The sequence below is a fragment of the Dryobates pubescens genome, chromosome 36 (genome assembly GCF_014839835.1).
Source record: "Dryobates pubescens isolate bDryPub1 chromosome 36, bDryPub1.pri, whole genome shotgun sequence".
Lineage (NCBI taxonomy): Eukaryota > Metazoa > Chordata > Aves > Piciformes > Picidae > Dryobates > Dryobates pubescens.
Window position 1 is genome coordinate 2,101,144 of NC_071647.1, and position 14,112 is coordinate 2,115,255.

At 51.4% G+C, this 14,112-nt stretch overlaps 1 protein-coding gene across 1 annotated transcript in view; it reads right to left on the reverse strand.

Moving 5' to 3' along the window:
• The window catches only part of SKAP1 (src kinase associated phosphoprotein 1), a 202,012-nt gene that overhangs the window by 148,809 nt on the left and 39,091 nt on the right, over positions 1 to 14,112 (reverse strand). The window lies entirely within an intron of this gene.

The following is a 14,112-nucleotide window of genomic DNA, read 5'->3' on the forward strand; positions in this document are numbered from 1 at the left end:
TGGATTTAATTCCCTCCCCCCACCCCCCATCTAAATTTCTCCTAGACCTGGAAGGACAGAAAGGGATCCCAAATTTCTCCTTGCTCCAAAAATAAGGTGAGTTTTATTTCCCCCCCAACAGAATAATTGCACCTGATAGATCTTGCTCCAGTAGAGCTACCAGATCCAGGCAGACAAAAAGCAGAGCTTCCAGATCCAGGCAGACAAAAGGCAGAGTTTCCAGATCCAGACAGACAGACAAAAAGCAGAGTTACCACCTCCAAATGCAAGCAAAGCAACTTCCAACCAGACTTGGCCAAACAAAAAGCCAGGGGGAAACTCCAGGGTGGTGAGGTGTCACCACCCTGAAGTCCTCTAGGTGACAAACATGGCTAAAAGTTGGCAGTGAAGATTTCTCACCTCCTTGGGAGATGCCATTGAAGCCTGAGGGAGCCAAAGTCATGCTCTGCTCCTTGATGGCTGTAGAGATTACTCAGGTGGCCATGGGCTTCCAAGACTAGAGCTAGGACAAGGGTGTGAGCATGGACCAAGGAACCAAGGACCAAGGAACCCATTTATCTTTCTGTACTTCTGAAGCTGTGCTTTTCTTCCCACCAGTCTGGTGAGGCATTGGAACAGGTTGTCCAGAGAAGCTGTGGAGGCTCCAGCACTGGAAGTGGTCAAAGCCACATTGCCTGGAGCCTTCAGCAACCTGCTCTAGCGTGAGAGGTGTCCCTACCCATGGCAGGGGGTTGGAACTGGATGATCTTTGAGGTCCCTTCCAGCACAAGCCATTCTGTGAGCCTGTAATCTCTGTTGGCATGAAGTCTAGGAGGAGTTCTGATCAAGTTCTCAAACTTTCTCCCCAGCTGGCCTTTCTTTCTAACCATGAGAAATACAGAGAGGAAAAGCAGCAAAGCTAGCATCAAAGTTTAAAAACACAACAGCAAGGTGAAGCTGAAAGATGCTCTGACAAATCTACCATCATAAAATCAGAGAATCATAGGATGCATTGGGCTGGAAGAGACCTCCAAAGTTCATCCAGTCCAAACCCACCTCCCCCTGCAGTCAGCAGAGACATCCTCCCCTAGATCAGGTTGCTCAGAGACTGACCTTGAATATGTGCAGGCATGAGGCCTCAACCACCTCCCTGGGCAACCTGTTGTATTGTTCCACCACCCTCATGGTGTAGAACCTATTCCTCACAACCAGTCTAAATCTGCTCTTCTCTCATTTCAAACCATTGCCCCTTGTCCTGTCCCTGCAGACCTTTGCAAACAGCCCCTCTGGAGTCTTCTTGTAGCCCCTCCAAGGTACTGGAATGTTTCTCTAAGGACCTCCCAGAGCCTTCTCCTCTCCAGGCTGAGCAACCCCAGCTCCCTCACCCTGTCCTTGTAGCAGAGGTGTTCCAAAACCCCTGATCATTTTCATGGCCCTCCTCTGGATCTACTCCATCAGGTCCTTGTCCTTGCTGTGTTGAGGGAACAGAGTGAAAAAAACAGAATCAGGGAATTGTCAGGGTTGGAAGGGACCTCAAGGATCAGCCAGTTCCAACCCCTCTGCCATGGGCAGGGAGCCCTCACACTAGATCAGGTTGCTCACAGCCACATCCAGCCTGGCCTTAAAAGCCTTCAGGGATGAGCCTTCCACCACCTCCCTGGGCAACCTGTGCCAGTGTCTCACAAATAAAAGAAAAGCAAATCAAAAAGAGCCTAAATCTCTTTATGAGCACCCAGGCTCCCGTTGCCTTCTTAGCAACAAGCAACCCTGGGGGTTTGTGGAGATGAAACCACCTTAGGCACACAAGGGTCAAGCTGCAGAATGAGCAGAGGAAAGGGGAAAGTGGAAGGTGCAATATATCTGCAGACTTTACCGAGCCTTTGATGTGGTGGCACAGCAAATCTCACTGAAGAGAAGGGGGTGGGGGGGAAGGAAAGAAAGGAAGAAAGACAAGGGGGGAGGGGGGGGGGAGTGTAAAAAAATAAATTAATTTAACCTCAGCTTGGATAGAAGCAATCATCACAGCCTGAAAATTGGCCCAAGGGCCACAGACAAAAGCTGGTGATAAATGGCTTGGTGTCACATGGAGGAGAAGTGTCTGTGTTGGGGTACTGCAGGGTATTAGTCCCCGTTTTTATCTAAGGCAAGTAAACAGTCCATTAATTCAGGGAGCAGGAAGATACTAAATTAGGTGGTAATGCAAATATCAAGTGAGGAAGCAGAGGAAATAATAAGTAGGGGACACAGAGAGGTTAGGAATACGGAGAGGAGGAGAAAATGAGATTCATCCCACAATAGGAGCAACGAGAACAACAAAAAGGCATCCAGAGCACATCCGGCACCAGGGAATGCTATGGAGTGGAAAAAAATGGGAGGAAAAAAGGGAGAAGATGAGAATTTGCAGTGTAATTGAGGATCTCCAAGTGAAATTGGGCAAGGGGGTGGGGGCTGAAATGTCAGCTGCTCTGTCAGATCCCCTGGGGTGTTGGTGCTCAGGGTGCAGCGGTGGCCCTGGCAGAGTTAATGGTTGGAGTTGATCACAGAATGGCTCAGGTTGGAAGGGACCTCAGAGATCATCTGCTTCAACCTCTCAACACCTCTCAACTGGACTTGGCTGCTCAAGGCTTCATCCAACCTGGCCATGAACACCTCCAGGGAAGAGGCAGCCACAGTCTCCCTGCGCAGCCTGTGCCAGAGTCTCACCATCCCTATACTGAAGAATTTCTTCCTCAGCTCCAATCTAACCCTGCTCTCCCTCAGCTCCAAACCATTCTCCCTTGGCCTATCTTGAGACATCCTCGTGGATGTGCTGCCCAGGGAGGTGGTGGAGTCACCATTCCTGGAGGTGTTCAAGAGGGGATTGGATGTGGCACTTGGTGCCATGGTTTAGTCATGAGGTCTGTGGTGGCAGGTTGGACTTGATGATCTTTGAGGTCTCTTCCAACCTTGGTGATTCTGTGATAAGTCTCTCTGCAGCCTTCCTGAAGTTTCCCTTCAGGCACTGGAAGGCAGCTCTAAGGTCCCCCTGGAGTCTTCTCTGTTCCAGGCTGAACACCCCCAGCTCCCTCAGTCTGTCCTCACAGCAGAGGTGCCCCAGCCCTTGGACCATCTTAGGTCTTTCCCCACCAGAGTGACTCTCTGATTCTGTTCAGTGAGCACTATCTGGTACACATGGCAGGGTGCAGAGAGAGGAGAGGAGGCAGGACAACAGGAGGCTTACTCCAGCAATGATGAAGCATCAACACAGACCAAACCCCAGCACTGGATTTAGCCCAAAATCTTGGCAACTCACACCTAATCCACTGACCACATGAAGGATGTGCACAGGAACAGGATGGAAACCATTTCCCTCCCAGGTCAGAGGCAAAGGATCTCTGTACTTTATTCCAGGCTCCCTGGAATAATTAAGTCTGCTTTGAAGGCTTAGGATATGAATGAAGTTTAAGGAAGCAGAAGTCAGGGCAGACTTGAAAGCTCCACCGAGCCTCTTGTAGATGCCCACAGCCTTTGGGGGACAGCAGAGTTCTGTCTTTTTAGATAACCAAAAGTGGTTAAAACAGAGAGAGAAGTCAGGGGAGGTGGAGAGCATCACCCTAAAGATCTATGTTCAAAGATTGACACCAACTGCCTGCCTGCTCCAAATCTTCAAGGAGAGTTCCTCCCTATCGTGCATGTCCTCGCCACACACCTCATGCATCAGGTGTTTATCAGGGAAGACAGAGTGCTTCCAGGATTTGGAAGGAGTTCAGAGAGTAAAAGGAGCTTCACTCCACTAAATTTTGCCCTCCCTTGTGTTTTGTGACTTCTTCACCCACTGCTAGAGCAACCCCTCCAAGGTATCTCTTCTGGCAGGCTCTCGTTGCCCTCAACATCAGACTGTCTCAGCACTCAGTGCCTTTGCCCCAGGTACCATCAGTTTAAAGCTAAAATAAACTTCCCCTTTCTTCCCCCAAATTCCAGCATTTTGGTTAAGGCTTTGATCCTCTGCAGAGCGATGCCAGACTGCTTTTGTTTCCAGCAGATGGCCAAATCTCATCACTAAACACAAAATGGTTCTTGGGGCCAGAGAACCCAAGCAAGGTGTTGGGAGCCGCAAGGCTTCAAGCTGTGATTGCCACCTGCACCACAGGCTCTTCACCTGGACCTGGCTCAAGCCACTTGATCTCCACATGGGGCTCAGCTCCATGAGATTTACTCAGCATGGTGGTGCTTGGAAAGGGACCTCTGGATATCATCCAGCCCAAACCCTTGCTCCAGCAGGGCACCCACAGCAGCTTGCCCAGGAGCACAATGGCCAGGGGGGGTTGGAAGCCCTCCACACAAGGAGACTCCACAACCTCTCTGGACAGCCTGCTCCATGCCTCCAGCACCCTCACACCAAACAACTTTCTCCTCCTGTTCAGGTGGAGCCTCCTGGGTTCCAGTTTGTGCCCCTTGCCCCTAGTCCTGGGGCACCACTGGGAAGAGTCTGACCCTGAGCCTCTCACCCTTTAGCTCTTGCTGAGCATTGACAAGATGCCTCCTGCTAAGATTCCCCACTCCATGGCTGACTCTTCCTGTAAAACCAAGCTAATGCTCTCCTCCTGTTACTCCTACTAAGCTCTTTGGGACTTATCCAGGCAAGGCAGCCATGGCCTGTTTCTCCCAACTCTACCCAAATGCCAGCAGCATCTTTGTGCTGCCTCACTGCTGGGAAGGTGCCAGGGAGAGGAGAACTTGGTTAAAATGCCCAGCTGCAGAGACACAGCCCTGGGTGATGAGATGTTTCCTGGGATTGATCTGTCTGCCAGAGTGTTTGTTCAAGCAGAGGCTGAGGGTGGATGGAGGAAGAGCAACGATTCACCCATTCCAAACAGCAGCTCCCACTTTAAACCTATGAGTGCAGGGCACAGGGTGGGGGTGGGGGTGGTGGAGGGAAATAGGGGTGAAGCTTTGTAACCAAATAAAGAGAGCTGGGAGCTCAATAACAGGCATTATCCTATGGCAAAGATTTTGTTATTGTTGAGTACTGATTCCTTTATCTCTTGGAGACAATCAACCTTCAGCCAGAGGAGGCTAACCTTAAAACCCCATAACTCAATTTTACATAGTGTTAAAGTTTGGGGGGATATTTGTCAGCCCTGGAGCTGATACAATCAGTCTGGAGGACCCTAGAACAAAGAGCAGTGGGTGAAGAGCGTGTCACCTCCACACACATTCGTTTCCTTGATGAACAAGGAGCTATTAGTTGGCCAGAAAGCATTATCAGGGTGAAGGATGATGCTGATTGTTTCAGCTGCTCTTCCCATGACACTGTGGATTAGAAGAAGTCCCCAGTGTTTGCTCAGCCCCCACCACCCCTCCACCCAGGTACATGTCCCTTCCCCACAGCCCCCAAATCAATCTGGGTGCCCAATCTCTTTCAACTGCCACATCTCTCTCGGAGGGTTAAACAATAAAAGTTTAACTTGTTTTAAGAAGTAGTTCATCACCTTAAGCCTTAAACAAAGCTACTCTCTAAAGTCCACACACAGACACACACACACAAAGCCTTGGTGCAAAATGACACTGACAGAAGATCCAGTGTGGCCCTCTTTGCAAACCTACCAGCAGGTACAGCAGCTCTGGGATGAAGTTCTGCTTGGCTCTTTATATTTAAAGGAGACATTAAAGAAAAGGGAGAAGGGAAAAAAGAAAGGGGGGGAAAGGGGGGAAGGGAGGGGAGGGAAGCAGAGGTGGGGGGGAAATAGGTTTTTTCTTCCCTCCAGTTGTCCTTTTAATGCCTTTCACTTCACAATTTATTATAAGCAGTCTTTAAATTAAATTCTTCAGGACAGTGGCTTTATTTTTGCACACAGTGATTTTCAGCCCTACAGAACCTGAGTAATAATTTAATGTATTCCCTGTGGCTCCCATTGAATCACACATGGAAGCAGATGCTTAAGTTAGAATGAAGTCAGGAGTACGAAGCAGAATGAAGTCAGGAGCTTTTATTGCTGTCCACATCATTTCTCTCAGCTGGGAATTTTGTATTTTCAAAGACTTGTTAGTGTTTCCAGATTGATCCTGCAAGAGATGGCAACCAGCAGCATCACTCCCACGAGCAGCTCCAGCCAGGTGAGCAGACAACGCTCTGCCCACGTTGGTGGGACGAAGCCATTTTCACTCAGAGCACGTTATAAGCAGGATCTTTGCACAGAAAACGTTATAAGAAGGGTCTGGAGGGGCTGGAATGTGTCCAAAGGAGAGCCACAAGGATGATCAGAGGCCTGGAGCACCTCTCCCCTGGAGACAGACTGAGGGAGTTGGGGTTGTTCAGTCTGGAGAGGAGAAAGCTCCAAGGAGACCTTATTGTGGCCTTCCAGGATCTGAAGGGGGCTACAAGAAAGCTGGGGAGGGACTTTTGAGGGGGTCAGGGAGTGCTAGGGCTGGGGGGGATGGAGCAAAACTAGAAGTGGGGAGATTCAGATTGGATGTTAGGAAGAAATTCTTCCCCATGAGGGTGAAGAGCTCTACTGTAACCTCACCACTACCAGTGCCAAGCTCACCCAACCCCTGTCACTTCCACAAGGGTGAACCTCCTTTTCCCAAGTCCAAGCAAAATCCTTGGTCCCAGCTGAGAGCTTTGGGCATCCTGAGGCAGCTTCTGCACAGCCACAAGTCTGACCTAAGACTGGCACCTCCTCTGCCACGCTGCCCAACCGCTGCTCCTCGGCATCCCAAGCCCCTGAGCATCCCTCCTACAGAGGAAACCCCACACAGGTCAGCCAGGAGGGACTCTGCTGCCTGTTAGTTTAGGAACTAAACTAGAACAGAAACTGTAATCCAGTTCCACTCCAACACTTGCTTAACTAACATCCCCTGCATGTTGATCCCTTCTGCTGGGGACCCACCAAAATATTTATGCCTGGAATTTACATCCTCATGAATGCAAAAAAAAAGGCTTTTAAGGAGGCAGGTGTGGAAGTTATATCCCAATCCCCCCCTCTCCCCCCACCCCCTTGCATTGATAATTCACTTGTGTTTGACGTGAGGAACAAGCAATTCACCACCAGAGGAAGCTCCATCCTTGCTTCCTGACAGCTGCCACAGCACCCAGGACATCAGCTCCAAGGTGTCCACATCCTGGTCCCCTCTCACCCTCACTGCAATAATCTACAGGCTGAGGGCAAATTCCTCCACTGCAATTAATTGGATCAGGAGCCAAAGCTCCTCGTTCTCACACCAGCTAGCTGCTGTTGAGTTAGAGAAAGAAACCCAAACACCACTTTGCTGTTAAAAGCTGTCCCCTAGGTATGGAAAATAAATCAGTTCAGCTGATCCTGCACTTGGAAAGCAGTAGGGTGAAAAACAAAACAACAACAACCAACTTCAGTTGTGCTTTTCCCTGTTGGCAAACAGCAAAGGCTCCAAGGAGACCTTCTTGTGGCCTTCCAGGATCTGAAGGGGGCTACAAGAAAGCCTGGGAGGGACTTTTTAGGTAGTGATAGGACTGGGGGGAATGGAACAAAACTAGAAAGGGGGAGATTCAGGTTGGATGCTGGGAAGAAGTTGTTCCCCAGGAGGGTGGTGAGAGACTGGCACAGGCTGCCCAGGGAGGTGGTGGAAGCCTCAACCCTGAGTGCTCTTAAGGACAGGCTGGATGTGGCTGTGAGCAACCTGCTCTAGTGTGAGGTGTCCCTGCCCATGGCAGGGGGGTTGGAACTGGCTGATCCTTGAGGTCCCTTCCAACCCTGACAATTCTATGCTTGGAGGTTTTTTTTGCTTTAGAAAAGCTGCTTGAATAAGTTCTCTGAGTTTCAGTCATAACTCCTGTCTGGGGCCCACATCAAACCTCTGAGATTTCCCACCACATGTTTCATAACACTGGGGTTTGGGTTTTTGGTTTGGGGGTTTTTTGCCTTTTCAAGGAATGACATCAGGAGCTCAGCTTTTAACAACAAATAAACAGCCCAGTGGTTGGGGTGAAAAAACCCAAACAAACCACCAAACCTCTTTTCCAAGCCACAAGCCCAGGAGTGCAGCACCCAAAGACCAATTCAGCAACACATTCTGATCTGATATTGAAGCTGGGGTTTGAACCCTTGAGGTTGACAGCCCTCAAGTGCTAAATAAGCACTGTGAAATTGTCTCCCAGTTAGATGTGGGAGCTTAAGGGATGAGCTGGACCAAAACCTCGAGTCCTGTGTCCAGTTCTGGGCCCCTCAGTTTTAGGAAACATGTTGAGATGCTGGAAGGTGCCCAGAGAAGGGCAACAAAGCTGAGGAAAGGTTTGCAGCACAGCCCTGTGAGGAGAGGCTGAGGGAGCTGGGGTTGCTTAGCCTGGTGAAGAGGAGGCTCAGGGGAGCAACCTCCACCTGGCTCCAACCTCCCTTCAGGTAGTTGTAGACAGCAAGAAGGTCTCCTTTGGTTGTATTTCATGCACTTCGTTTCTACCCCTGAAATCCAGCAGCGTTTGGGCTCCTCCAGGGCTTTGGCACAGGGCTAGGAGTCCTAAGCTTGACTCCCTTTCCCCCTGCACCAGTCACCCAGGACCTGAGCACTGGTGTTTGCCCCAGTGTGGAGGCCAGCAGGCCGTCGTGGTAGGGATATGGAGGGCAAAGCGCTACAGTCAGTTTTGGGTGGGAAAAGCAGAAATTTGCTGTTATTCCATCCACACCTAGGCTGCGTTTGAGCCCACGCTGAGCTGCTCACATTTCTGCAGCGAGAGGAAGAAACAGGCAGGAAAAAATCTGCTTTGCATATTGGGGTTTTGAGAGGCGTTGGGGGGCGCTTGGGGCTGTTTGGTGGCTGGGGTTTAAAAGAAATGCAATTTAAAGTGCAAACAGGCTCCGAGCGTGGACCAGCGCCTAGCTGAGGCGGCGACGCCGCCTTTCGCCACACGGGGGCGCTGCAGAACTCCGCTGCCGCTTGCGCGCTCCGGCGGCGCCCGGCGGTCACGCCCCCGCCACGCCCCCCCGCTGCTAAACTCCGCCCCCTGGCGCCGACGGACACTGCCCCGGCAGCCACCCACCGACACCCTGCCCCCACGGACAGCCTCCCCCCGCGCTCGCCCACCACATCCTGCACCCACGGACACCCCCCGCCCGGCACCCACCCACTGCAGCCTGCCCTCACGGATACACACCCCCCGGCACCCACCCACCACATCCTGCACCCACGGACACCCCCCGCCCGGCACCCACCCACTGCAGCCTGCCCTTACGGACACACACCCCCCGGCACCCACCCACCACATCCTGCACCCACGGACACCCCCCGCCCGGCACCAACCCCCTGCAGCCTGCACCCACGGACACCCCTCCCGGCAGCCACCCACTGCAGCCTGGAGAAGAGGAGGCTCAGGGGAGACCTTCTTGCTCTCTCCAACTCCCTCAAGGGAGGTTGTAGCCAGGTGGGGGCTGGTCTCTTCTCCCAGGCAAGCAGCACCAGAACAAGAGGACACAGCCTTAAGCTGTGCTAGGGGAAGTTCAGGCTGGATGTTAGGAAGAAGTTCTTCACAGTAAGAGAGATTGGCCCTTGGGATGTGCTGCCCAGGGAGGTGGTGGAGTCCCCATCCCTGGAAGTGTTTAGGAAGAAACTTGATGGGGTGCTTGGTGCCATGGTTTGGTTGATTAGATGGTGTTGGATGATAGGTTGGACTTGAAGATCCTAAAGGTCTCTGCCAACCTGGTTAATTCCTACTCTATTCCATTCTATTCTAATTCAAGACATTTTACCTCTTTGCAGTTTCTAACCTCCCCCCAAAAGGTTTTAGTCTCACATTGCATTTGTCTCCCCCTCATCCCTAAGCCACTGAGGATCCTGGAAGACAAAAGCCATTTTTCATCACCTTTTTCTGAAGGCAAAGGGCAGGTCTCTTTTTCTCTTTTGCTTTGCTAAAGGGCTTGCTCTTAAGATACTCAGAGCCTGCACCACGCAGAACTGAACGAGCTCTGAAGTGTGCTTGGCCAAAGTTCTCCTCTGACATGATGGAAAGATCTTGGAAGTCAGAGGCAAGATTTCTTACCCTGGAGACCATGCCTAACACAACCCATAAAGTACATTCCTGTCACTGGTGAGTTATGTTGCCTTCCACGTGCTAAGGGATACCTGTGTGATAGAGAAGAAAATATATTGGCACTTCCCTCGTGGTACAGCAGGAGAGCTGAGAGCCTGGTGCAGGGGCAGAAGCCACAGCAGTCCTCCCCCTCCTCCCCCCCAGCTCCTTGTCATCTCACCATGAGACTGAGTGAATCACTTGGATCCTGGCTCAGCATCCCTCCAGCAAGAGATGGATGCTCTGCAATGATCCCAGAATCCCAACATGGGATTGGGGTTGGAAGGGATCTCTGGAGATCGCTCAGTTCAACCTCCCTGCTAAAGCAGGGCACCCACAGCAGCTTGCCCAGCAGCACAATGGCCAGGGGGGGATGGAAGCTCTCCAGAGAAGGAGACTCCATTACTTGGTGACCCCACCTTAAAATGGGCATGGAACTGCTGGGGCAGGTCCAGAGGGGGCCACAAGGATAATCAGAAGGCTGGAGAACCTCCCCTAAGGGGACAGGCTGAGAGAATTGGGATTGTTCAGCCTGGAGAAGAGAAGGCTCCAGTGAGACCTTAAAGCAGCCTTCTGGTGCCTGAAGGGGGCCTACAAGGACTTACAGCCTGCTCTGGTGCCTGCAGAATGGAATAAACCAGGTTGGAAGAGACCTTCGAGATCATGGAGTCCAACCTATCACCCAACACCATCTGATCAACTAAACCATGGCACCAAGCACCCCGTCCAGGCTCTTCCTAAACACCTCCAGTGATGGGGACTCCACCACCTCCCTGGGCAGCACATCCCAAGGGCCAATCTCTCTTGCTGGGAAGAACTTTCTCCTCACCTCCAGCCCAAACCTCCCCTGGCACAGCTTGACACTGTGTCCTCTTGTTCTGGTGCTGCTTGCCAAGGAGAAGAGACCAACCCCCACATGTCTACAACCTCCCTTCAGTGAGTTGGAGAGAGCAAGAAGGTCTCCCCTGAGCCTTCTCTTCTCCAGGCTAAGCAACCCCAGCTCCCTCAGCCTCTCCTCCCAGGGCTGTGCTCCAGACCCCTCCCCAGCTTTGTTGCCCTTCTCTGGACACCTTCCAGCATCTCAACATCTTTCCTGAGCTGAGAAGCACCACTCAGGAGTCACAGGGAAACCTCAACTGCTAAAACACTATCTAGAAGCCCCAGATATTACAGATGAGCAACTCCTACCCCTCAGCACACACTGTGGTATCTCCTCTCTGCTCCAGGAAAGCAAACACACAGCAGCAAATGAAGTGATCTACCAGATCAAAAGGCTAAACCTTTTCCAGAAGCCTTCCAGTGGTCTGGAGCAGAGTCCATTACATGGGAGGTGTCTCCTAAGAAATACTTATCATCCTAACAGCACTTAGCACTTCCACAGAGCTACCCAGCCTCCCAGCACTGTACAAACATTAGCTTCTTAATCACTCATTAGGGACCAGCCCATAGAGCTGGGCCATGCCTCATTGAGTAAAGTCATCCTCAACTCGCTCAAGTCCCTCCTGCTCCCTCCAGAGACAACTTTGAAGGTTCTCAGATTCCCACAAGAAGTTCAGAGCAGGAAAGGAACAATCTGTTCAGAAATGAACAGTTGTGCCATTTCCCTGCCTCTAAACCTCCTTTTTTTGTTTGTTTGCTTGCTTGCTTGCTTGAGGAGTAGAAGCAGAAGCAAGCAGCAAGCCCAGTCAGAGACCTTTAAAACCTTGAATTAATAAAGGTAGGGAGGTGGGAGACAGCAGCCTGTAGGTGTTGTGGGCTTGCACTTAAAGATGTGACCTCTGGTTGCAAACTAAAAGGGATGGGAGGGGGAGGGAAAAAAAAGCCCCAGGAATGATCAGTGTGTTCCTACAAGCAGACAGTTTCTTCTCCTGGCCATAAGCAGATGGAGCAGCTCCAAAAGGAGCAGCTCTGAGGCACTCCTCTGGGTGAGAGAAGCACCTCGAGGGCTCAGAGTGCCTGCTCCAGGAACCTTCACAGCTAAATGGGGAGGCAAAAACAACAGGGGGGGGCATGGTAAAAGGTTTGCAGACTCCAAGAAGCCAAGACAACCTTTGGTCATGGTGAAAACCACTTTGTGCCACCACATCAACCTTGCTGCTTTCCCCACAAGGATGTTCTCATTCAGAAATGGAGATTGTTTGATGCATCCTTTTGTTTAATCCTCTCCTCCAAAGCAGTGATTTAAACTCCCAAGGGAATGATTCCATATTCATTCCACACAAATCACTCTGCCTTCACCTTGCATGGTGCAAAAAGTAAGTAAAGAAAACAAAAGGGGGGTGGGGGGGAACCAAATCCCTCAAGGAAACGAGAAAATCTGGCAGGAAGTCATCAAAGAAATTCAGAATCCCAAAGAAAATCAAAACCCCCAACCTAGATCCAACCCCCAACCTAGATCCAAGCCACTGGCAGACAGCTGGGAAAAGAAAATCCATTTTGCTGATGCCCTTGCAAAGCACAGCAGGGCAAAAGGAAAGGTCCCCAAATCCTCTGTTCAACCTTTGCCATAGATTCATAGAACAGTTAGGGTTGGAAGGGATCTTAAAGATCAGCCAGTTCCAACCCCCCTGCCATGGGCAGGGACACCTCCCACCAACCCAGGCCTCATCCAACCTGGCTTTGAACACCTCCAGGGATGGAGGTGTCCACCACCTCCCCTGGGCAACCTGTGCCAGGCTCTCCCCACCCTCACTGGAAGGAATTTCTCCCTAATCTCCACTGTCAATCTGCCCTCTCCCACCTCAAAGCCATTGACCCTCGTCCTGGCACTCCAAGCCCTTGTCCAAAGTCCCTCCTCAGCTCTCCTGGAGCCCCTTCAGCTACTGGAAGGCTGCTCTCAGGTCTCTGTGGAGCCTTCTCTCCTCCAGGGTGAACAGCCCCAGCCCTCTCAGCCTGTCCCCATAGGAGAGGCTCTCCAGCCCTCTGATCATCTTCACAGCCTCCTCCGGACCCACTCCGGCAGTCCCACACCCTTCTTGTGCTGGGAACACCAGACCTGGATGCAGTGCTCCAGGTGGGGTCTCACGAGAGCAGAGCAGAGGAGAATCCCCTCCCTCACCCTGCTGGTTCTGCTTTTCCTCTTTTACATCTCCAGACAACCAACAGCCTGCAGCTCATCAGGCAAAACCCCTCAGCTTTCAGCCAAGGTGAACACACAAAAACCAAGCTCCTGATTTGCTGTGATCCACTTTTCCTACCCATTTCCAAGCACCAACACCTCACTGTGATGGAGCTGCTCTCCTTGCCAGCTTTATTTCCCCTCACCTCCCTCTTTTTCCTTTCTTTTGTGGTTCTGTAATTTCTCTTTGTTATCAATCCACTCCTCCTCCAGCCACTTTGGGCACCCTTCCACCCAGCCTGGCATTTCAGCTGTGGCTGGAAAAACTTCATCCAGTGGTGCCAAGTGCTTGCATACCTCGCGAGCCTTCCGTCCAAACTCTGCCCCTCTGGAGGCTGCCAAAACCCCACCACTCAAAAGTCAGCAAAGCAAATACCAACTTAGACAAGCTTCATAAACACACCAGGAGAAACCTTAGGCTCCACAAAGGCCTTGCTCTCCTGATGAGGCCAAGCCTGAGGTCTCCAGCACTCTTTCATGTCCCATTTTTTGGCCCACATCCATTATCCTTGTTACACCTTCTCCGCCCGCACTCCACCTAAGTGCATCGTATCTAAGCACACAGATTATTTCAGCCAACCAAACCCAAACTCCACACCTCTTTTCCTGCTGCAATTAGCAAACTATCAGCCCAACCTTGGCCCTAATCAGTCTCAAGGAGGACATTTATTTTAGGGCATAAATCAAGAAGTGGAGCAGCTACGCCTGGCGTTCCGCACGGCACGAAGGAGCTGACTTCGGTGCCCAGCAGCTCTTATGGCCTCATCCCAAATAAATCCTCAGTTCTTTATGCTCCTGACTGATGGCTATGGATTCCCTAACAGGAGTGGGAGTAGACATGAAAGAGTTCATTGAGCAGAGAGGGGTGGGGAAGAGGAGGGATGGAAGCAGAGAAAATGAAAGAGGAAGGAGCAGGCAAGGGGGGAGAGTAGGAAAGCATGGATGGGGGTGGGGGGGGAAGTGCAAGGGAAGTCAAAGAGGAGGAGGAAACAAGATC